Source organism: Equus przewalskii, chromosome 16 (genome assembly GCF_037783145.1).
Source record: "Equus przewalskii isolate Varuska chromosome 16, EquPr2, whole genome shotgun sequence".
NCBI lineage: Eukaryota > Metazoa > Chordata > Mammalia > Perissodactyla > Equidae > Equus > Equus przewalskii.
In genome coordinates, this window is record NC_091846.1 from 73,100,894 (window position 1) to 73,125,479 (window position 24,586).

Here is a 24,586-nt window from a genome sequence, read left to right on the forward strand (position 1 = left end):
AATATCAATACAGTCATATGCCACATAATGACATTTTGGTCAATAATGGACCACATATACCATGGTGGTCCCATAAGATTAGTACCATATAGCCTAGGTGTGTAGTGGGCTATACCATCCAGGTTTGTATAAGTACACTTTATGATGTTCACACAATGATGAAATAGCCTAATAACACATTTCTCAGAATGATCCCTGTACTTAAGCAACTCGACTGTACTTTAAGTGAGGGAAAAGGCAATGTCAAAGAGTGAGGCAGTGCCAAAACATAGTTCATATAGTCATGATAGATAATATGACAATCGGGCACATGAAAGTTGCACATCAGACAGTGATGATATTAGGCATCTTTTAAAAATATTAAAATGTAGTGTTATTGGTACTGAGTTCATTAAAAAATAAAACAACTTAAAAAACTTCCCTGTTGCTTTAATTTACTGTTTCAGTATGTATTTTTTCTTGTATTTTAAACCATTTAATCACATCCCTTCTAATCCACTTTAAATGATCATAAGTTAAATAATTTGCATAATCTCCAAACGGCTGAAACACCTTGGTGAATTGGCAATGCAACAGATTATTCTGTCACACTGCAAATTGATTAGAATTGAGGACACTTAATTTGCATAGTTAAAATAACTTTCCCCTATTTTAGTAAAAAGCAACAAGTCCTGGTATGAAAGACATCAGACACATCCAATTGTCTTCACTAATCATTTGATTTTAGGTGAAATCTCTTTGCTTCCTACAATCACTTGACCATATATTTTTAGTTTGGTTTAAGAAAAGTTTTGTAAATTTCCTCTGATATTTTTGAACTGTTTTGAGGTACATACTTTTCAGATGACTCATGTTGCATTGCAGCAAGCATCTGCTCAAATTACCAGGAGGGCATTAAATAAAAAGTGAGCATGTGTGCATCTTTAAGATATTAGACATGACCAGCTGTTTCATATTCTCAGAGCCCTTTCAATAATAAAAGGTTTCCATGCAGCTTCCAGGTAAGGGGGTTTGGAGAGGTGGAGGAGTGGGAGGCTGAGCTTACAGGCAGGGAGTTACAACAGCATTGCTCAGCAGTCTTGCGTTTTCTATGGCAGGCTGATGACTACTGCCCCAGCAGGTGGGCATGCCTTAAGCCAAAAATCCATGTCTAAGAAGACAAAACAATCCACAGACCCTTTAAAAATACCCTTTAAAATATAAAATATTTAGGTCTTCATTGTAATGCAATTCTAAATATAGAAAATCAAGCTCCTCTCGTCTGTTCAGACTATGTTATAAATCATCTTGAATAAGCATGGAAGGAATCCTGTTGTGCTGCAAAAGAAAGCTTTTACACTTTTCTCCTTTCACAGCTGGTAATTAGAATAATTAATTAACTTCTTTTAATACGATATCCCTCCAAACATCACTGGCTGAAGCATACTCTAAAAATGTCACTTATTCATTCAACCCCAAAGTACAAAAGATCAATACTGTACAGTACTTGCTTTAAACAAAAACTTACACCAAATACCATCTCACGTCATAGACTCAATCAGTGTATTCCTAAATGAAAGTGAGTCCTCATTCTCTGGAAATGACATGGTTAATAAACAGGTATGAATGACACCAGTGTCCATGTTCTATGCTCCATGTCACGCCGAATGAACTTAGCTATTTGATCCAGTGGTAGACACTTGGTTCCAGTGATGACAATCAGATTCTCTCCCCAGTTCTCTGAAATTTGGAATGGAAAACACAAAGCCTGGAGTAGCTTATGCTGAGCCTCACCAAAGGCAGAATTCTTAAGGCAAAATCCACAAACTCCTATTGCTGATTTTCTGGTGTTATGCTGAATTTTCCCTTAGTTCTCTGGCTTCACCATTAAGTTCTTTCTTTAATTCTGTGAGCTACTACAGTGTCTCTCTCTGCCAAAAATTACTGAGTCAATTTTTGTTGCTTGCACTCGAGAAAACGTTACTAATTCATAGACTAGTATAAATTCTTACAATTATTTTGTGCCACTATCTCTAAATCTCTAGAGTCCAGGTTGTCATGGGTATCCATAACTTTTTTTATATTTCAAATCTATATCATGTAAGCTGGTAAAACATATTACCTAGATATAATTGTTTAAATTAAAATTTAAAGTTAAATTAAAGTTAATTAAATTAAATTAAAGTTAATTAAATTAAAAAAAATTAAATTAAAGTTAAATTAAAGGAGTTAAATTGTTTAACTCCTTTTAAACTTCAAGAGAATCCCTTCTTCAAATAAGAAGAATGGAAGGGAATTCAGAATTGTCAGGATATGAATTATAAGAGGAAGACTGGCAAGAAAAATGGTATATCCTACGGGGTCATAGGAGGCAGTTAAGCCCAGAGATATTGGAAAGGATTCAAAGCATTTGAAGCTGGAGTTAAACATTAACAGATTTATATTTACCAGTAGGGAATGGAGAGGAGAAGAGCAATGAAGAAAGTAAAACAGGTTAGGGATTTGCTGCTGTTGCCAAGATGACAAATGATGGTAGCTGAGATGGCTAAATATTAGTCATGTAAATTGTGAGAAGTAATCAGATTTGCCAGAGATGTTCAGGTGGAATTTAAAGGACTTGATGCTTGATTACCTGTCAATCATAAGGCATGGTGAGGATGTGAGAAAAGGATTGCCTTAGAGGTTTCTTGCTTATACAGGTACAAATTATGGCAATCAGAAATGGCAGGAATAGTACTGTGGGGCGGGGATGGAGAAGTTGAGATGCTGAATTCAATTTTAGACATTTTCAATTTGAAGGACTTGCAAGACTCAAGGGTGAAGACGATCAGTAGGTTGCTGGAGGGTTAGGACTAAGAAAAACATTGGGGTGACGATATCAATTGCTAAGTAATCTGCATAGAGATGATGGTTTAAGGCTTGTGAGTGGGTGCAACTATCTATGAAGAAAATGAAGAAATTGAGAAGAATATTGCGGATGTAATATTTAAGAAATGCAAAGAGAAAGATGATTGTGTTCGTCTGCTCAGGCCGACACAACAAAATATCACAGACTGAGGGGTTTAAGCAACAGAAATTTATTTTCTTATAGTTCTGGAGGCTAGAAGTCCAAGATCACGGTGTGGGCAGGTCTCTCTCTCTCTCTTTCTCCTTATAGGGACACCAGTTCTATTGGATTAGGGTCCCCACCCTCCTGCCCTGTTTAACCTTAATTACCTCCCTAAAGGCCCTATTTCCAAATATAGTCACATTGGGGGTTCGGGGTCCAAAATACGAACTTTGAGGAGGGGACACAAGTCAGTCCATAACAATGATCCAGAGGAATGAGCATTTGAAGGCAGAGAGGAAAATGCAAGTGATACCATGAGCACAGAAGTCAAGAGAAATCACAAGTGAAGGCTGAGGCTTAACACAATCCAAGTTTAAAGCAAAAAGAACTATAAAGTGAAGTGAGGAACGCTGAGGAAATAGATGTTGAGTTTAGAAGATTCTTTCTAAAAGTTTGACAAAGTTAGTGTTCTCTTCTAAAAGAGAAGACAATGTTGACCCAAGCTTTGGTTTTGTTAGGAGAAAGGGAAGCATATATAAATGCTGACATAATGCAGGAGACTAAAGGGGTCGGTTTACAGGAAAAGGGAGGTGGGGCGGAGGCATGAGGATTGAGGACCAATGTAAGTAATGATTCCAGACACTTTGAGAGAATTAGTGGGTAGGCCAGAGGGGTTTGAGGTTTCACATGTGGTTGTTGATCCTAATTCTCTATTGACTACTCTCTACCTGGTTGTGTGATTTTCCCCAGGGATGCTCAGAAACCTGGTTCAGGTAGAGAAATGGCATTTTTTTCTTTCCAAACTCAATCTTTTTTTCAAGTGTGTGTGATAGAATAAAAATTGATAAAATGAGTTTAGGGAAATGACAAATGCATTGTTAAAGTCTACGGACCATGAAATCTAAGTTGGGTGGAGAAGAAGGTGATTTTATTTATTTAACAATATTTACATAAAGCTCAGGAGGTACCAGGCAGTGTTCTAAGAAGTTTACAAAAATAAGCTCATTTAAGCAATGACCAGAGCAGAATTAAAGATATGAGAATACCGTACAGAGTGTCAAATGAAGGCCTTAAGGCAATGGAAGAACTAACTTTGGGAACAACTGAGAAACAGTTTAAATGCTGCATTGCCTTATATTTTATTCTTCGATCAGGTTCTTGGAAACACCATGTAAATCCATAAACATAGGTAAGGTGACATTAAAGGCCTTTCGTGACTCAAGGATCATGTGTTTACATCGAAGAGCTAATGATCTTACATGGCTCAGAATTCCTATCATTAAAAAAAAAAAATCGTAGTCTTCTTATTTGACAGCTTATTAAATACATGGGCTTTGCTTCCCTTTCTCAATCTGTTGGGGAAACCTAAACAGACATTTTGGTAGACATGTTAAGCCTAATGGGATTTGCAGCCTTTCCTACAAGGTATTCAGCCCATCATCTGAACATAAGCAGGAACGTCTGCTCTTGAGTCTGTATTACACTTGGCACTGATTCTCAGGCCCATGGGATTTTTTTTTCCCCGAGCCAGAGAGAAAAAGAGGATACTATGCTAGGACACATAAACTTGAAGGTGTTTCTTCTGGTGCTTACTAGTTTTTTGTTTGATTTTTTCTTCTCATCTTTATCCATCATCCCTTGGGCCATCTCTTTGCTCATTCTGAGTTGATTAAAGCATAATCCTGAGTTGTATATTATGGATGATTCTAAACTCTATCTGAAGTTTGAGTTCTTTACCAATAGCTACGTCTCTGCTGGTTGGCCTTGGTCTTGCTAATGTCACGTAGCCTTGAATCCCATGGTGTACCACATATTTGATCCAGGAATTTATGTTTTATCTTTCCTCTTCCATGTAGGGAAAGAAGGAAAACATACTTCTTTATAAAACTTTCACAAATATAATTGACCTCCAAAGCAATCATGATTTAGGGTTTTGAGATGCTTCTTTTTTGTCATATGCAAATATAGATTATTGACACTTTTGGAACCTAATAACTATTTTATTCCAAGGTGGGTTTTTTTAATATTCTGGAAATTAAAATATTTCTTAATATTCTGGCCGTAAAATTGTTTCCCTCTTTTCTGACCTATGGTGATTTTTTTTTTAGAATTTAACTATTCACAGTTTTCAATATGGCATTAGTAGATGACCCATGGTTCTGAAATATTGGCAAACTCAACCTGATAGATGATTTTTACAATAAAAATATATTCCCATAATCATATCCAGAGTTGTGCCACCATGATGCTCACAAGGAGAAACTATGTGAAATATATTATTACATTGAGTACAGCCTGCAACACACATGAATTTACTTAATTATTTTTTACATAGTTCACAACTATTCACAATACTCTAGCAAAACTATAGTCTTTAAATACCTATAATGAAGATCAGGAAAAATTTTATTTCAAAGTATTTATAAAAGGTTTAAAAATGTTGAGACAACATGCAAAGATTTCCTGTTCCAAACTTTGAGAATCGTTATTCTAAATCATGAGGACAGAACTGCAGAGAGGAAACTGAAAAACAAATCCAACGGATGCACCACTACTATCCTCAACTCTTGCACCTAGGTGATAAATAACCCTCTCAGACAGATATGAAACCCGGGAAAGGACGGCTTCCTGCAGATGGCATTGTCTTTGTCTTGTACCTATCTTGAAGCCAATATTAAACACTGTGTTGCATCCACCAGATATCATCCATAATGCTGTTTTGAAGATTGAGAGAAAAGTGATTTTGGGTTTTCCCTTGTTTTTCGCTTGTTTGTTTTCATATCACAGAGCAGATTTATGATCAAACTTCCTATTAGGAATAATCTCTTCCCTCAAAGTTCCATTCCTTCTCACCAATTTCATCTCTCCTCCTCCTTGCTCCATACAGAGCCCCTTTGCCGGAAGCAATTAAACCCTTCTTTTTAGTTTTCACTTCCACTCTGTTGAGAAAATCTAGTCCATCAACATGTCCCTTGTGGGTCTCATCTCCTCCCACCCCACCTTTCTGCACAGTGATTTTTGAATTGGCTCTCTCAGTTTGGTTGGATATACTTGGGACCTCTACAAATCTCAGTACTTCTTCTGTTTCATAAATTCTGTGTAATTTTAAATCAACAAATTTCTCTACTTTAAGAAAGCTTGAAACATGCTAGAAAAAGGATATATTTAATGAACGTGGTATTTAACAAAGTTCAAAAACATTTTTTTTTGTCTGGTGAAGAGGTCAGAAGACATAGGATCATAAAAATAGTTATAAACATGCGTTTTTTGAAAGATGGGCTAGAAAAAGGGAGGTGCTGGAGTAGGTGCTGGTTGTTCTAAGAATAAGGCTTTTTCCATTTTCTTGACAGTTTCCTAATCTAGACACAGTCAAAATACTGAGTTGCTTTTCCTCTGATTCAATATGTTCACAACACAATGGAATTAGTAGGAAAAGCAACACAGTAGAAAGAGTATAAAGAAGAAAAGCCATCATATTTGTTTTCTTTTTGTTTTAGTGCAAGAATACAAACATATGAACTCAACTAATAAAACTGCCTTTGTGTACCTCAAGAGAAACACCTGAATAGCAGTGGACAATTTGGGGGGAAAAAATACAGACATAAAATCACTTGCTTCTGTCAACTGCCTTTCATTTCTTACATTATGGCATTAGATCAAGGAGGCGGACACCTAGTCTCCTGTCCCTTTGGGAATTATGGTTCACACCTTGAACATGCTCTAGTGTTAGATGTTAAAACTACCGGCCTTTCCTCTCCTCTTCTTTTCTTTACTGTTACCTAACACAATATCCCTAAGTGAACAATAATGTGCAGTCTTGGAATCTCAATTCCCATACCACTCTGCCCCTAAATAAAATCTGTTTTTTATTAATAATTTAGAGCTAATGTACTTTGCAGAGTCTCCCTGTTCTGAGGTTATTCACACCTGGAATGAAATTCTGAAATATCCAAAGAGTGGCATTCATTTTATCCAGCCATAAAACTCCTAGACGTCGATATTCAACTTCTAATGACGTCCAAAAGTTCTATTTTTCTTTCCTTCTTTTTTTCTTTCTTTACTTCTTTCTTATTTTTGAAAAGCTAAGGATTTTCTTTTGTTTAAGTCAACTGCCCTGGATATTTGTACACTTTTGAATGAAATTTTATATATCAATACACTTTTGACTGGACTAAGATCTGTTTTTTCTACTTATGTATTTACAGTCATGTGCTGCATAACAACATTTCAGTCAATGATGGACCCATGTACAAGAGTAGTCACACAAGATTTGTACCATATAGCTAGATGTGTAGTAGGCTATACCATCTAGTTTTGTCTAAGTACAACCTACGATGTTGACACAACAACAAAATTAAGGACAGATCTCTCATAGCATTTCCCAGTCGTTCAGTGACACATGACGGTATTCTTGGAAAAGTTAAACACAGAAGTTCTTTCATAACATAACTGCAAGGGAAAACTGCCCTCTAGTAATATTAGTTGTCATGGAAAAGAGGAAAAGAATTTGCTAAAATTGAAATTCCCGAGCATCTTTCTTGATACTACTTATCAATAAGCACATGTACACCTAAAGCCAAGGTGCTAGATTCAATTGACCTCTTTCCCTCTATGCAGTGACTGAAGATAAATACCAATACTTTGGAAAAAGTAAATCTTAAGTCCTCAGAAGGAAGTTTGGAAGAAATAACTAAAACAGCAAAGTTTGCTATATTTTTTTCAGACCAAACCAAAAAAAGCTTTTTTGAAGCGAGCCATAGTCCAGGAGTGCTCTGAATTCGGTGTCAAGTAGAAACATAAATGTGGATAACGTAGGACTGGCAAATATTGGAAAATTTTGGGTTGTTTAACCTGGTAAAGAGAGAATGAAGACTCTGAAGGGAAATGAATACCAAAAGCAAAAATAAACAAAAAAATATAAATAAATAGTACTACTAAGCCATTTTGCTAACACAAAAATTATGTAAGGCAATCACCCTACTGTCCTTATTTTAAGGGTTGATATTGTCATTATCATCATCACCCTCTGTTATGGACAATTTCCACGGTGATCAGGAAGCATATTTTACTTGAATAATGCACAGATTAAGATGAAAAAAATAAGTAAAGCAAAACAGTACAATCTTATGACGGGACCCTACTAATGAGTATACTCGTCTGGTTTGTTTTAAGCAATTAACCAAAGACATCAGCATAGGGCCACATTAGCAAGGTAGCTGATGTTAGTCTCGAGACAAAAGAACTGGTTTCTACTTCTAGGTCCACCAATTTAATACCTGTGTGACCTCAGACAAATTAACCTACCTCTCTAGGCTTCAGCTTTCGAATCTCTCAATTTGTGAAATAATAGGTAACTTTTGAAAGTAAGTCGTAAAGATTTTATAAGATAGAGGACACAGAGTATGCGATAAGAGTAACATAGCATGCACTTAGAGAATAAAGTTTTAGAACACAAGTACTATACGAAAACGAGAATGTGGAATCTTTGGTCTAAGTCAATCTTATTCAACACTATCTCATTTTATCGTATACCTTAAGAATTGTATCCATAGAAATTATGGCTAAATTAACAATGCAGACTTAAACAAAGCCGTGACAGTATTTTTGGTTGTTTTTGTGGGGGGTTTCTTGCAGGTTCCTTTTATTGGTTCCAGACAGTTGTCTGGCAGGAAGGGAAGAAACCAACCGGGGGTGGGCAGGCTTCCCCACATGCTTAACTCACGGCTGACATCTCAAAGGCCTACCTGAAGCCGAGAGCCGCTCCAGGGACGTTGCAGCCCTGAACTCAGGGCCAGGTCGAGGGTGGCGTGAGCTGGGGAGCGCGACGTCCCAGGGGGCTGCTGAGTGGTAGGACAGGAGAGGAACCAAGCCCCGCGGCTGAAGCCCTTTCTGGCCCCACTGGCTCGGAGGATGTTCCTGCTTGTCCAGTGGCGGCACTGGTCGGTGCTAGGACTCTTGGGCCGACCACAAGCTGGAGTCAGACATGTGACCCTTGACCTGGCGAAGGAGCTGGGCAGGGGCGCAGGCCTCAGGTGCTGCCACTGCTGTCCTTGCTGTCTGAATATGCACCCAGCTGGCAGTAGGAGGAGGTACTGGTGACTGGGGTGCAAGGTCAGCTGCCTTCCTGTTTTTCACTGTGTCTGGGGCAGGGGCCATGCGGCCCCACCAAGGGAGGCGTTCCAGGTCCGTTTTCTTCACCACGCCCAGGCCCGACAACCAGGGCCTGCCACCCTGGGTGCCCGCTCTCCACCTTCCTCTTGGCTTGAGGGCCTCGTCCTGGATGGAGGTGAGGCGGGGCTGGACGGCTGGCGGGGGCGGCGCAGGAGCAGCAGCAGCCTCCTCCGAATGCGGGTCCTCTGGCAGTCTTCCTTTCATAGCTTCTCAGGCAAGGCCGCCAGCTTCCTTGCGGCCCTCCTGCTCCCGCCGCCCCTCCTCAGATCAGCGTTGCAGCGCGCACGGCCTCCAGTTCCCGCGGGCCTGCCGCTGCGTCAGCTCCTTGAGCTGTTGTGGCTTCTCCAGAACCTCGGTCTCCAGCTTGGAGTCCTTGGTTGGGACCTCCAGGGCTTCCGGGGCTTCAGTTCCTCGTCCTCCCGCTTCTTCTGCACCCTCCCATCCCTGCCCCGCCCGGTCAGGCAGCCTCTCAGCTGAAGCTCCGCGTGGCTCGGCACCCCAGGTTGCAGTCCGCGTGTTAAGGCCCGTTTGCAACCAGGTCTCTGCCAGGCAGCGTGCCAGAGGCAGAAGCACAGAGGGCGGGCCCAGGCTCTCCTGGCTGCGCCCTCTCTGCGCATGCACGGTGACCTCCCTGCCCCTGCGGCGTCTTCTGCGACCCTCCCACGCATCACGTGGAAGGGGGCGTCAAGCGCGCCCAGTGTTGAAGGTCTTTGTGGAGCCTGAGCTTAGGAACCTTCCAGCCGTGGAACTTGGGTGTGTAGTACTTGTTTAAACTTCTTGGGCTGGCTGGGTGGCGCAGCAGTTAAGTTCGCATGTTCCGTTGCTTGGTGGCCTGTGGTTTGCTGGCCCCGATCCCGGCTGTGGACATGGCACTGCTTGGCAGGCCAGGCTGTGGTAGGTGTCCCACATATAAAGTAGAGGAAGATGGGCACAGCTGTTAGCTCAGGGCCAGTCTTCCTCGGCAAAAGGAGGAGGATTGACAGTAGTTAGATCAGGGCTAATCTGCCTCAAAAAGAAAAAGAAAAAGAAAAAAAGAAACTTCTCGCTCTGACCTGCTCGGTCTGGTGTTTACCTAACTGTCCCGACTGCCCCTTGTGTTTCTGCTGACATCACTTCCTTTGGTCTCCATTATAAGCTTCATCATACACATCTTGCCTTTTTCATTGGCTCCAATCCCCACCATCAAGGTCTTCATCCTTCTGTCCTCTCTCCCTAGTTGGAACCTGGGCAGTGAGCAGCTAAGGGTCTGGGATGGGACCCTGTGGATTTGGAGAAGTTCCAAGGAGGCACCGCTTCTCCTAGAGGTCAGCAACAGCTAGTTAAAATTTTGTGGTAACAAAACATGGCTAGTGGTTGCAAAACTCCCTGTTGTTCATTCTTCTGTTCAGCAAATAAGGAGCTTAGTGTTGAGTGCTTACCCTGTGTGCTGGCTTCTGGGAAGCCACACATAGACCCCGTGTCCTTAGCATTCATATGGGACTGGGGACAGTTCTCATGGGCTACACAGGTCATTGCAAAGGAGCATTCTAGACACCTCACCCCAAGTTTATCTTGAGTCACAGGCAGAAACTCAAAGACAAGCCTCCAAAGCCCCCTCCCCTGTACACAAACACTAGCTCCCAAATGTCCCCCCACTGCCCAGCTGCATTTTCCCTTTAAAGAGGAGGTCCCACCCACTTCCTTTCCCAGCTTCCTCTCTTCCTTTTTTTTTTAATTAAGGGAATATTGATTTTTAATATTGTACAAGTTTCAGGTGTACAAATTGGTAGTTCATCATCTAATACATGATTATCACCAAAAATCCAGTTTCCATCCATCATGATAGAATTGACCCCCTTTGCCCATTCCCATCCCCTCTCCCCTCTGGTACTTACCAATCTGTCTTTTGTATCTGTGAGTTTGTTTTTGTTTTGTTTGTTCATTTGTTTTATTATATTCCACATATGAGTGAAATCATTAGGGATTTATCTTTCTTCATATAACTTTAGAATAATACCCTCAAGGTACATCCATGTTGTTGCAAATAGCATAATCTCATTCTTTTTTATGGTTGAGTAGTATTCCATTGTGTCTGTTTACCATTTCTTCTTTATCCATTCATCCATCCATGCATAGTTAAGTTGTTTCCATATATTGGCTATTGTAAATAGCACTACAATGAATGTAGGGGTACATGTATATCTTTTTGAATTAGTGTTTTGTATTCTTTGGATAAATACTCAGAAGTTGAATAGCTGGATCATGTGCTAGTTCTATTCTTAATTCTTTGAGGAACCTCCATAGTCTTTTTCATAGTGGCTATACCACTTTACATTCCCACCAAGAGTGTACAAGTGTTACTTTTTCTCCATGTCCCCTCTAATACTTGCTGTTTCTTTCTTTTTGATAATAGTCATTCTAACAGGTGTTTGGTAGAAATGCAGCAGATTTTGTACCCTGCAACTTTACGGTATTTGTTTATTATTTCTAATAGTTTTTTTGTTGACTCTTTACAGTTTTTTATTATAAAATCATATCATCCACAAATATTGACAGTTTTACTTCTTCCTTTTCAATTTGGATGCCTTTCTTTTTCTTTTTCTTCCTCAATTGTTCTGGCTAGGACTTCTAATACTATGTTGAATAAAAGTGGCAAGAGTGAACATCCTTGTCTTGTTCCTAATCTTAGAGGAAAAACCTTCAGTTTTTCACCATTGAGTATGCTATTAGCTTTGAGCCCCAACAGTTTTTGTAATAAAGCATTTTAAGGTACAATCTTACAGTTTATCAGTTCCATGCTGGGAGATCTTAAATTGGGCTAAATGTGTGAGGTATGTCCTCCTTGCCTTGGTAATTCATCTGCTAATAAGGGTATGGAAGGCACATTAGTAGCTCCAGGAAAAACAGAATAGGTCGTTTCTGATAACCCCTTCCAAGACACATTGCTACCCAATTCCTGAGCCTTAAACAAACAAACAAAAAAATGCATAAATACAGTGATAGATAGTTAGATAGATAAGTACATAGATAGATTTGAATGAAATGACTGAAAGACAATATCTGAAAAGGCATTTATTATCAATAAATTGTGTGGGTTTATGATCAAGTCAATGAAACACCTGAAGCCATTTTTTTATTTAAAGCCACAAACTTAGACAAAAGTACTAACATATTAATACAAATTAAAGCCTGATGTAGCAAAAATACCTGTGACAACAGTGATATTCTAATTTCTCTTTCTAACTGTGTTATTTCTTTAGACTTGGATGAATCCATTTAATCACTGTGTAGCTTATCCAAGAAATTGTATTTTTGCACATGCTTGTTAAAGTGGAAATTTTCATTGTTCTTAAAGACCTACTCAGAAGATACAGGAAGGGGCTGGCCCGGTGGTGCAGGGGTTAAGTTCACACTTTCCGCTTAGGCGGCCCTGGGGTTCGCCAGTTTAGATACCGGATGTGGACATTGCATGACTTGGCAAAGCCATGCTGTGGTAGGAGTCCCACATATAAGGTAGAGGAAGATGGGCACGGATGTTAGCTTAGGGCCAGTCTTCATCTGCAAAAAGAGGAGGATTGGCAGCAGTTAGCTCAGGGCTAATCTTCCTCAAAAAAAAAAAAAAAGAAAAGATACAGGAAAAATATATAAAGTACTCTGATCTTTACATTAGAAAAACATCCTAAACCCATTATCATTTCTAAATGAAAGAAAAAAACAACACATTCATATACACCCAGTAGGTCATGCTGTAGATTTGCTGTATAAACAAGAATATCTGAATGAAAAAACTCTGTAAAGCTAAATATTCATCATTCTTAATTTCCCATGTCAAAGATAAGGATTTGAGTTACCTCTTTGTTTTTTTATGAAAAGTTATCAAAAGTTGGCGTCTCAGACCTTTGGTTGTCCTGTTTCATTCAACTGGGAAAAGAAACAAACAGATTGTAAAATCTGTCTACCGAGTAATGCAATAAAAATGCTGCCCTTTATAAGAAACATGGACTCTTCACGCATGTAGTATAAAAATTAAAGTTAAATGATTAGAACATTAATATAATCATAGCTTCTGGAGATTGTAAAACTTTTAGGGCATTGTTCTTCACTTTTTCATTCTCTAAAACATGAAAAATTCCTTCATTGATTAAAAATTCAGGATGTAAGTGTCATAGAATATCTGCTCATTAAATATTTGCTTGTAAGTTTGGAAAATACAACTTGTAGGTGTCATATGCTTGGTTATCAAAAAAGCACTGTAATTACTGAGAGGTCTAATACTTTAAAAGGCCATGCCCTCTACTACAGTGAGTGCACTGAATCTTCAGAAAGAGTTGGCAAGTCCGTCAATAAATAAAGAAATCTTAGCACGCTCTGGTGGAGAAACAATGCCAGTTAGCAAAAGTAAATGTTACTTAACAACGACAAATGTAAATTTTTATAACAAATTCTTTGGCTTTTGCTCTTTAAGAAACCAAAATTTGTGGGAAACAATAGAATAGCATATTGCCATATTTAAGTATTAATTATGAGAAGCTGTCTGCAAGTCTGTCATTTCCATAAATTGGGTACCCAGTCCTGAAATTTATAAAGAAAACCATCTACTTTTTCAACAATGCTTGCCCTTTAGAAACAAGCCTTAAGAGGGGAGTATTTCAAATCATTCTTCCACTTTTTCAAAATGTTATCCCACAAAACTAAACGTGGTTCTTTTTGCTTAATTCTTCACTATGGCCAGTCTTAAGTAACTTTAGTTTTGAAAAGAATTTGGCACTTCTGCACAATCCCTGCTAATTTTCTTTATTTCATAGCTTGCTCTGGCCACACTTTTTTAGCTTAGTCTTCCTCTATTTTTAGCCCACACCTCACCCACTGTGCCATCTGGAAATATTATTAGATGAGTAACAATTACGTTTTTGCTGAAAGACTAAGGATTATCTGAAATATTATTTGATGATGTATCATCCTACAGGATATAATACTAAAACTGTCACACACTATATCACACTAGCACCAACTATCATATAACACCTGCATAGGCCCCTCCATCAAGTTCTGATTACTGTCAACAAGAGGTTAGCAATTGAGAAAGAGAGTAAAATTTGCAGAATAATGGCATGTGACATGTCTCCACAGCTGGCAAAGACATGCAACAGATGAAAAGGTAGCACATAATATAACTTTCATTTTTCAGCAAAGGCACACACTCTACTGTGGGACATTTCAACAACCTCTTATGACTTCTGTTAGATTCTTCTCTTTCTCCTAAAATGCAATTAAATACAGGAAGGCTGTGCTATATTTTATATAAATATTTGTGTCACTTCAGTGAACACTTCCTAACTATTCACACTGGCCCAAAATATTTCTTCTTGGACAAAAAGCCATTAGTTGCACATGGTCTGAGGTTCCACATTTGAGAATGAAATCTCTTTACCAAAACATCTCATTTCAATCTCCCAACCTCCTCTGTCTCTTCTTTCCCCTTCCGGCAAGAGCTGTTTCTGCTTAAGTGGGAGCTAAACAAATCAAAATCTTTCTGTTTCAGCCAAAAATTGGAGAAGTCAAACTTACTGGATGCCTGTTGGTTTCCAGTCATGCTGCTTTTCATAAGCATGGATGCTCCCTTTCACTCTGCACCCAAATCCCTCCCTGGTGGGAGATATTAAAAAATTATTAGAATATTTTAAATATTATAATGTATTTCCCTTTATATAGCTAATTTCAGCACTCATATGCAAAAAATGAAGAGTGAGATGGAGGAGCCTAACCTTCCTTTATACAATGCCTTTGTTTCTTTCTTTCCTTGTTCCATGGAGAAGAAGATGAATAAGAATGAATTGATGCAAAATGTGAGACATCCTTAACCCCATTTCCAGAAAATGTCTTGTGGATACGTACATTTAATATTCACATAGACATATAATACTAGCTCTTCATATCTGAAATGACTTTATGGTTGACCAACTATTGTTTAGAGGATGGATCCCTGACCAGAATTTTATTTTTGTAATTATTTCCAAAAGTATGGGCTTTCAGCAAATGCCTTCTCTTTGGTTATACAAATTTGAAACATTGATGGGTTCAAACATTTTTGGGAAAACAAAGTTAATTAGAATATATTGGCTAAAATAAATGCTAAATTATCAAGGACTTTAAAGTGTCCATGTTGTACAAGGGACTCATAAGCTATTTGTTAAACATTTGGCAGTGGGGCTTTCAGTCAACTATGCCCTGGGACTTTATTCTTTACAGCACACAGTAGTCAAACAAGAAAATAGACGTATTGAGCTTAAACTCTCAGCTCAGCCAAGTTTGATTTATGTTGTGATGCATAATGAACATATTTACTAATCATAGTGTACAATTTAGGAAGAAAAATGAAGATTTTGCTAAAGCTTTATGGAAAATGAGTTGCAAAGTTAATATTCTGGCAGGCTTTATCCCTGCTGTAATATTCTGCGCTGGGAAGGTGTGCAATGAATGTTGGCAGGCTGCATCCATAAAGTAAGACAATAGTTTTGATAGTTTAAACATGGTTTATATCAAAGCCTTAAATGTTAAATTTAATGTTAGGAAGCACTGGTTAAGGTTCTAAATATGCTATTAATATAGGTCATTGTTGTTGCAAGTGATTTTATGCTCTTAAAAAAAAAAGAAAGCCAGACCTCTACCTCAAAGAAATGCCTCAAACACAGAGTGTTACTGAGAGTGTTTATGACAAAGGCTTTGATCTCCGTGTACATCCAGTAAATACAAAACATTCCTATGTTTTAAGGATGTGCATACCTGCACATATTATGACTTTAACAAATGTTTCAAACTGCGGTTTGAAAGTTATTGATTTGGTAAAGCTCCAAACGCATTTATCCTAGTAAGTTTACAACACTAACCCTATGAGCTTCGAAGTTTGATGATTTTGCATATTGCAAGGGGCTGTGCGTGCAAAATTTGATTCTGTTTCATACACATATTGTTTTGTGTTTCAGATGATGAAAGCACAATGCAAATCACTGTAAAAATGAATGAAAGCACCCAGTAACTTTGCTATAATCTCTATTATAGACTAGCTTTGCATATGAGGGCTTAAATGTGCTTGGATATACAATGGGAAATGCAATATGATATTTTAAATATTTTAGTGATTTTTTTTTTGAGTGCAAGTTTGACTACGTATTTCTCACAGTTATGGAAGGAAGTTTTGAGGATATATTCTTGACTATCAGTTTATTTCTTTCAGAAATTTTGTCCATTGCTAGAAGCTGCTACTGGGTGATTCATTGTACAACGTTATAGCTCTGGGCCAACAGGTAGGCTTGTGTGGACATAGATAAACTAACAAAAATGGCTTTACCATTTACATACTTACCAGTAATATTTTAATAACCAAATATACTTGACTGGTTAGAACAGTGAAATAAAACATTGGAAATACAGATCAGGTAATACAATATACCAAGAATTCAATGTTTGTCTGTGATAAAATTCAGTTTTACTGATTCAAAGCTGTGGAGAATGAAGAAGAAGAATGGATGTAGGTGGTTGTTTCCAAATTCTATTGGATGGAGCCCTTGGCTTTCACCGAGGGTCTCAAGGGCCTCAAGGAGGTAGAGCACAAGAAGAGCAAGTATGTAGAACGCCAGACAGGTTCATGGTCCTTTTATTGTATATTGGAGCTTTGTGTAAATTTTTACTAAAATAAATCTAAAAAACATTTAAAAAGAGATTTCACTGCTTAAAACAATGTGAAAAACAGTTTAAACCAAAATTCTTCTTTTAGAGCTGAAAAATACCAGTGCTTTACAGAGAGGCAGAGTTTTATTTGATTTTTGCTTAAGTGTGCTTGTTTATTAGTATGTTTCCTGTTCAGTTACCCTATACAGCTTTTATGGTTTTGAACCTATGTGGATGTAAACACAATTAGTGTTCATATAAGTATATTATGACACACCAATATGTTAAATTATGTCACACTAACTTATTTGTTATTAAGATTGAGAATGAAACAATTGTTACACTATATTTTTGATAAGTTCATTTATTTTGTTCATTTCTTCAATCAGCAATCTTTTACAGAGGGCCTCCTCTTCAGCAGATGCTTGGAAATTAACTATAAATTGGGAAAACTGACAAGTGAATATGTAATAATTATGGATCATATCAAGGATCATGATAGAGGTGTCCATGAGGGAAACAAAAGAGGGAAAAACTATATCTAGGGTCAAGTTGGGGTTGGGGGAGGTGTTTGAAAAACCTTGACTAGAAACAGGCCTTTGAGCTGAGTCTGGGGTGAGAAACGCTCCCTAGGGAGTCATTGATTAGAAATGGGGAGAGGGATGGGAAGGGCTCGAGATTTAAGGCCAAGAACATGATATTTGTCAATGTCCTTTGGTGGAGATAGCCAAAGCTGGAGCACAAAGTGAAGGGAAGGATGAGATAAGGAATGCTGGCTGAAGCCCACCTTCCTGAGAAATGAACTGCCGTCTACGTCTATACCACCAACTGCACTCTGTCCTTTTCCTTTCTTCTTCTCTTTTTCTTGGATCTTAATTGCATGCTAGAGGCCAGCGAATCTAGAATGGAGTAGGTGCAGTTTTTGCAACAGAATACTACTGGGAATTGATGAGCAAACTTTAGTGTGTATGCTTGCTTAATATTGCACTGTGTGTAATATGTAATACCATTATATTAACATATATTAATGCATAATGATAAATTTATATGTTTTTAATAATTCAGGAAAATATGTGTTTGCTCATAAAAAGAACAGCTGAGTCCAGTGTGAAAGAGGAATTGGGAAGCAGTAGATATTGGTTGAACCTGTGGTAAAAGCTGCCACTAGTGGACAGAAGGGCCCAGGTCATGGAGCACAGGCTGGCTAGCTGGAGAAATCAGGCAGAGACACAGCTGCCTTGCAGAAAAGAAGAAAACAGAGGAGCCATACCCAGTGAAGAGGGACATTTTTACTCAGATAGTTGACAAGCCAAGGGAACAGAAAAAATGGCTGTGACAGGGTCAGGTTTTCACAAGTCAGGTAGCACTCTTAAGCTAACATGTTTATGAGTTGGTATACAAACCACAGTGGGAGAAATCACTAATCCAGAGACATGGTATCTCATGGAATTAAGTTGAATTACCAAGAATTTCCTCCTATAGTCCTACTTGTCCTTTTCATCTACCTAGCCCTAATCTCTTCCTGCTTACACATATTTGTTTTCCCTTTCTTGGCTTATTTCTGCTTAACTTGTCACAGCTCCCACTTGACATCCTGGTATTTTCCCTTGCCTCATCTTGTACTTTTGTCTCTCGCATTACATACTGGTTTAAATATCCATCTGCTGATTTTCATTACCAGCCATTCTCAACCCTATGTTGTGCCTCAGAAGCCTCAGAATTGCTATGTCTCAGGATCACTGGTGACAAGAAACTGAAAAACTTACAGAAGCTACAGAAGGAACTGGCTGGAGGAATAGCTGCCTGTTCCTGGGCTGGATCCAAGATGTGCTTCCTGTAATATGACAGGGCCTATGTACTCAGATCTTGCTTGGTATTAATTGGACAGCGCTTCTGTTTAGATGGATTTGCAGAAGCGTTAATGCTGCCTTTCATATTATAAATATGTGTCATTATAATATTCAGCTTCAGCTATTGTGCAGTACTTATAAATTTGACTTTTTTTCAGAACTTAAATTATTTTGCAACAAATCTAACTATAAGGTAAAGGATGCTATCATATATCACACCTGGATAAATGAGTTCCCTGCAATATTAGCCTAATGGGATTTTCCTTGCTAAGTTTGGACTTGCTTGGGACCCGTCACCTCTTCATTCTTTCCTTTGGAATGGAAGTGTCTATCCCATGCCTGTCCCACCATTGTATATTGGAAACACATAATTTGTTAATTTCTTAAGCTCATAGCTGGAGAGGACTCTTGCTGTGAGATTAATTGTCCCTTGAGTCTTACCCATATCTGATTTAGATGACGTTTGCATGAGACTTTGAACTTTAGAGTGGATATTTGAATAAGTTAAGATTTGGGGATGGAATGGATGTATTTTGAATATAAGAAGGACATGAAATATGAAAGGTTAGGGATGGAATATTATGCACTGAATTGTGTTCCCTCACGATTCGTGTTGAAGCCCTCACCCTCAATTCGACTTTATGTGAAGATAGGGCCAGTGAGGTGATAAATGTTAAATGAGGTCATAAGGGTGGGTCCCTAATCTGATAGGGTCAGTGTCCTTATTACCAGAGCCCTCTGTCTCTGTCTTGTAAGGATACAGTGAGAAGGCGGCCATCTGCAAGCTAAGAAGAGAACTCTCCCCAGGAATCAACTTGGCCTGCTCCTTGTTCTGGGACTTCTAGCCTCTAGAACTGTGAGAAATAAATTTCTGGTGTTTAAGCCACATAGTCTGTGGTATTTTTTTATGGCAGCCTGAGCAGTTGAATACAACTATCACCACTTTTATGTATCTTATACCCTTAGTTTCTCATAATTTCTTGAAATCTATGCTCTTTCATTTCTTGCAGTATAATTGTTATTACTATGTACAATCTTTTCTCTTCTAGGAAATCTCATCTGCACCTTCAGTGGTGATTCAAATATCATCTTTACTATAAAGATATTATTTAATGGCAAAGTATGTATTAGTCAGTCAATAAACTAATTATTGATTCATTTATTCACTGGACATGTGTTCTTCACCCTTTATGTATCAGCCACTGAGGTAAACATTTTTAAGATTTTATTTTTTTCCTTTTTCTCCCCCAAGCCCCCCAGGTACACAGTTGTATATTCTTCGTTGTGGGTCCTTCTAGTTGTGGCATGTGGGACGCTGCCTCAGCGTGGCTTGATGAGCAGTGCCACGTCGGCACCCAGGATTCGAACCAACGAAACACTGGGCCGCCTGCAGTAGAGCGCTCGAACTTAACCACTCGGCCACGGGGCCAGCCCCCACTGAGGTGAACATTTTATCTTCAATCCTCACAACAACCCATCAAGGAATTGGCAGTAGCTAGAAAAGACACATAGATATTCAAACATATAAGATGATGGTATGGTTCATAATAATGAGAAAATAAATTTTTATTCCCCTCTCTTCTACTCATGAAGATAGGTGAAGGAAAAAGAAAACTAAGGCTAACGTTTCTAGTTTTAGCCAGGACTTCTGACTGCTCAGTATGAAACCCATGGATCTTTATTAATGAAAAGCCAGGCCCAAATGGAATGTCAAATTGTTCCACATAATAAAATGCAGGGAATGTATAGTTTCTTGGAAGGATTTAAAGGAAAATAACCAAGGAGAATAAAAGCTGAGAGATTTTTGGGGGGATTTTGGAAAGGAGAAGTGGAATTCAAATAACACAGTAAGTAGGAGTCTGGAATCTGCCAAGAAATGTGGCAGGTGAGTAATTCTCAGAGGCCTTAAATGGAGGACTTGCAATAAAACGGTGTATGATATATAATTGTGGGTTGTTTATTTTGTTGTCATGTTAACCCCCAATCACCTCAAATACCACTATGAGTGGTTTTTAGAGAAACTGAGGAATAGGGACTGTTTCCTTGAGTATATTAACATAAAGCAGAAAATGGAGAACAGGTCTGTCTATCACTTAGGTCCCACCCAACATTTTCATGGTGACATAAACAATAGAGTTTAGTAAAATCTGGACAATGGAGCCACAAGCAACATTGTATGTGAACCCCAAGGATTGTGTGAGTTTCTTAGGGGTACCATAACAAAGTACCACAGTCTTGGTGTCTTAAACAACAGAGATTTACTTTCTTACAGTTCTGGAGGCTAGAAGTCCAAGATCAAGGTGTTAGCAGCATTGATTCCTTCTGAGAGTGGTGAGGGAAGGAACTATTCCAGGCCTCTTTCCCTGGAGTACATGTAGATCACCGTCTTCTCCCATGTCTTCACGTTCTCTGCCCACTGTGTGTGACTGTGTCTAAATTTCCTCTTCTATAAGGACGCCAATCATATTGGATTAGGTACCACTGAAATGACTTCATTTTAACTTAATTACTTCTTTAATGATCCTATCTCCATCTATGGTCACAGTTTTAGGTATTGGGGGTGAAGATCAACGTGTGAATTTTGGAGGGTACACAATTCAGTTTGTAGCAGGGACTTATAGAAATCTTGAGATTGATATTACACTTTCTGTAGGAGGTAAAATAGGAATATTAAGCCGATGTTCTTAATCTTAAAACATAAAGAAGCCACAGCATATATCTTGGTTTCATAACCAATCTAAAGATTTACACAATGAGATTCCATGATATTAGATAATTAACCTAAGACTCACAGCTTTCTTGTGGCAAATCTAAGATTCAGTCCCAGGGAATTGCCTACTGCATCCTTTCAATCCATCATTCCATCTCTCAGTTATACAAAGAAACTCACTTGATGAAAGCACTTCTAGTGTATTAAAGGAACATTTAAAAACATTATTAACACTAGTATAATCTCCCATTTCTTAACTAAACTTTTTGAGCCAAGAACAAATTACAATAAGAAGCAATTTTATGATGAGTAATTTATAGCAATTGTTAGTTTTAATCTCAAATGAAAAAATCAGGGAGTTTACAAAAATAGTAAGAAAATAAGCATTCTGTGGGTAGATACATATCTTGAATTCTTATCCACCGCTAAAAGTATAACATATTGAATGTACGCCTTAAACCAAATTTCAAAAATTACAAAGAAGAAATTTTCGTATTTTCATTATCATCTTAAGCACTGACATTTATTATTGAAGATGGCCTAATGAAACTTCGTCATGATAATATTAAGAAAACTGGGACTTTTTCAAATCACGTTTATATCTCTGTTGATTAGCACTGTCAAGTTCCGTTACGTAAAATACAAATCACAGAAAACCCAAATATAAGCTACGGATAAAAGTTGTAATCCATAAAGAAAAAGATGTACTTAAGTAAAGTAATATCAAGAACATTTGTTTCAAGGAAAGGATATCTCAAACAATGCTTCTTATACTGAGTTCCTGGGAGTGCTAGCTGCCAGGTCTGGTTGACTTTTAGAGGAGGAAAAAGAGTTTCTGTGGTCTATTATTCTTGGAAAATAAATGAATAAAGTTAAAGGGATTTCTTTACTGTAAAACTCATCAGAAGCCAAATAAACTAACACTTTTAAAGTCTCCAAAAGGTAATACAGCAGAGAGCATGGCACCAATGTGTGTGATTATGGAACTCACACTTGAGGGTCAGTTGCAGGGAAAGATATGTTCAGAATGCTCTTTTGGAAATGTTGCTCTGAATACATCATAGAATACTCTCAGAGTCAATTCATTTCAGCAAGCATTTGGTAAGGGCCTCCTATATTCAAAGTATTGGGCTTAGTGTTTTGAAGATCTCATTTGAGGATAGGGTGGAAGTATTATACTTACAAATATAAATAAGGTAGATTATCTTTAGAGGTTCATTTACTACAAGAGTCATTTATTCCTTTATGTAGCATTTATCAACCAGAAATTGTGTGCAATCAAACATCTTATATATGCTATATTCATAGTATAGTAGATTGAAAATTATCGTTCCCAATGATCAGCTTCAATCAAGGAAGAATAATATTAGAAAGTTGAAACTATTTCCTGTATAGCTCTAACATTAAATTTACATTATTCCGTGATATTTATTTTGTTATAATTCCAGTAATAGAAGAATATAATGGAAATTTTTATTGTTTGCTAACTTATAATTGCATGTATTCATAAATATAAAATATTTGATATACAAAGTATTTATGTAAACTATTGAAAGAAAATTATATGTGGGGATTATTATCTCTCTCAATCAACTCAAATACTTAATAACATAAGGTAGGAAACTTCCTAAGTGTTCTGTAGAAACCATAGCTTACTCTAGTATATTCATTTTAGAGTCATCAGATAAATTTCCTTGTAGGTAATTTGCTGTGAAAAATGTTCTCAGGTCAGGCAAAATTCTAATAATAAATTGTGCATAGTATTTAGCTAATGAATCATCAACTATATTCCATTGGTTTACATCATTTGAAAGTCAGAAGTATTTGTGCACATTTGTAAGGATGTCATTTATGTCTTGAAATTGATGCAGTAAAGTCATTATTCTAATTAGCGCTGAGTTCTAACTTGATAAGTGGAAAGGGAACTGAAACATGGTAATACACACCAGGAGTCAAGCAGAGCAAAAAGCAATGACTTCTAAACCACTCAAACAAGAGCATTTACTCAAGAAGTTAAAGAAACAGATGTATTCCACCATAACTGGAGAGGAACTCAGGAAGCACAGTGACTTTCTTGGAAAGATCAAGGATTTGGGATCCAAACAGCCTGGGGTCTTATACTATGTCTACCAACCACGACTTTTATCAATTTGGTCAAGCCATTTAATTTGTCTAAGCATAAATGTCCTCCTTGAAAAATGAAGATAATAATGTTTACTTTATAGAATTATAAAGACAAACAAGGACTCATGTCTGTTCAGTGCTCAGCACAAGGGCTAGCACTTAACTAAATAGATGGCTGCTTTTATTATAAATAAAAGATTTAAAAGTATCCTGAAAAAAATTTTAGAGAGAAGCAGTTTTAAATGGCTAGACTAGGTTTTCAAATCTTAATCAGAGTAGAGATAATATAAAACTTATATGGTGGAAAATTTCTACATACATCTTGCTTGAAATTTTACTGTATATAAACTATCTGCTACACATAAACTATTGGACATTGCCACCATACTTTTATGATTCTCAGAGATTATCTGGCTGTTCATTGCCCTGTTTCTAGTTAACAGAACAAAATATGCTGTAAAGGAAAGAATCCCCCTCTCTACACAAGCCAATCTAAACACTAAACCCTGTGTGCGTATATATAAAATATATATAATGTAAATATGTCTTCTTGGTTAGTGGCAGAACCAGATAAGATCTAGCAAAATTTTCATCAAATAGCTTCATCAGCTCAGTGCCTTCTTTGGAAAGTGGGAAAGAGCAAAGCAAGAGTCAATTAGAGTCTACCCGAGCTACCCCAAACGTTCTGTCTGTCTGGGATCACCTCTTCACTTCTGTGCATTTCTCGTGCTTTGGAAGCAGCTTGTGAACATCTCTGACTGACAGCTAGGGGCTGTCAAAGGTATTAATGAGTATACATCATTCGGCTGCCAATGGACCCCATGCAAAAGAGTGACTGGAAACACAGTCTTGCAGAGACTGACTGGATGGCGCATTTTGTTTTAAAATGGTGTTTTAGCTAAAAGGATCTAAAGTATTCTTAAACTAGTAAGACATGTGTAGGGGAGTCTATGCTTCTTCATAGCATGCTGATACCTGACATGCAATTTTAGTACTAACCTTCGTGGGAAATTCTTGCCTTTATAAACATACCAAAATTTAGAGTCCACACACGCA

At 37.9% G+C, this 24,586-nt stretch overlaps 1 long non-coding RNA gene across 1 annotated transcript in view; it reads right to left on the minus strand.

Annotated features, from left to right (window-relative positions):
• The window catches only part of LOC139076403 (uncharacterized), a 28,592-nt gene extending 18,785 nt beyond the window's left edge, over positions 1–9,807 (minus strand). The window contains exon 1 of the long non-coding RNA XR_011527979.1: positions 8,773–9,807. This is a non-coding gene — a long non-coding RNA (uncharacterized lncRNA). The remainder of the gene's footprint in view (positions 1–8,772) is intronic.
• Between the last annotated feature and the right edge of the window lie 14,779 nt (positions 9,808–24,586).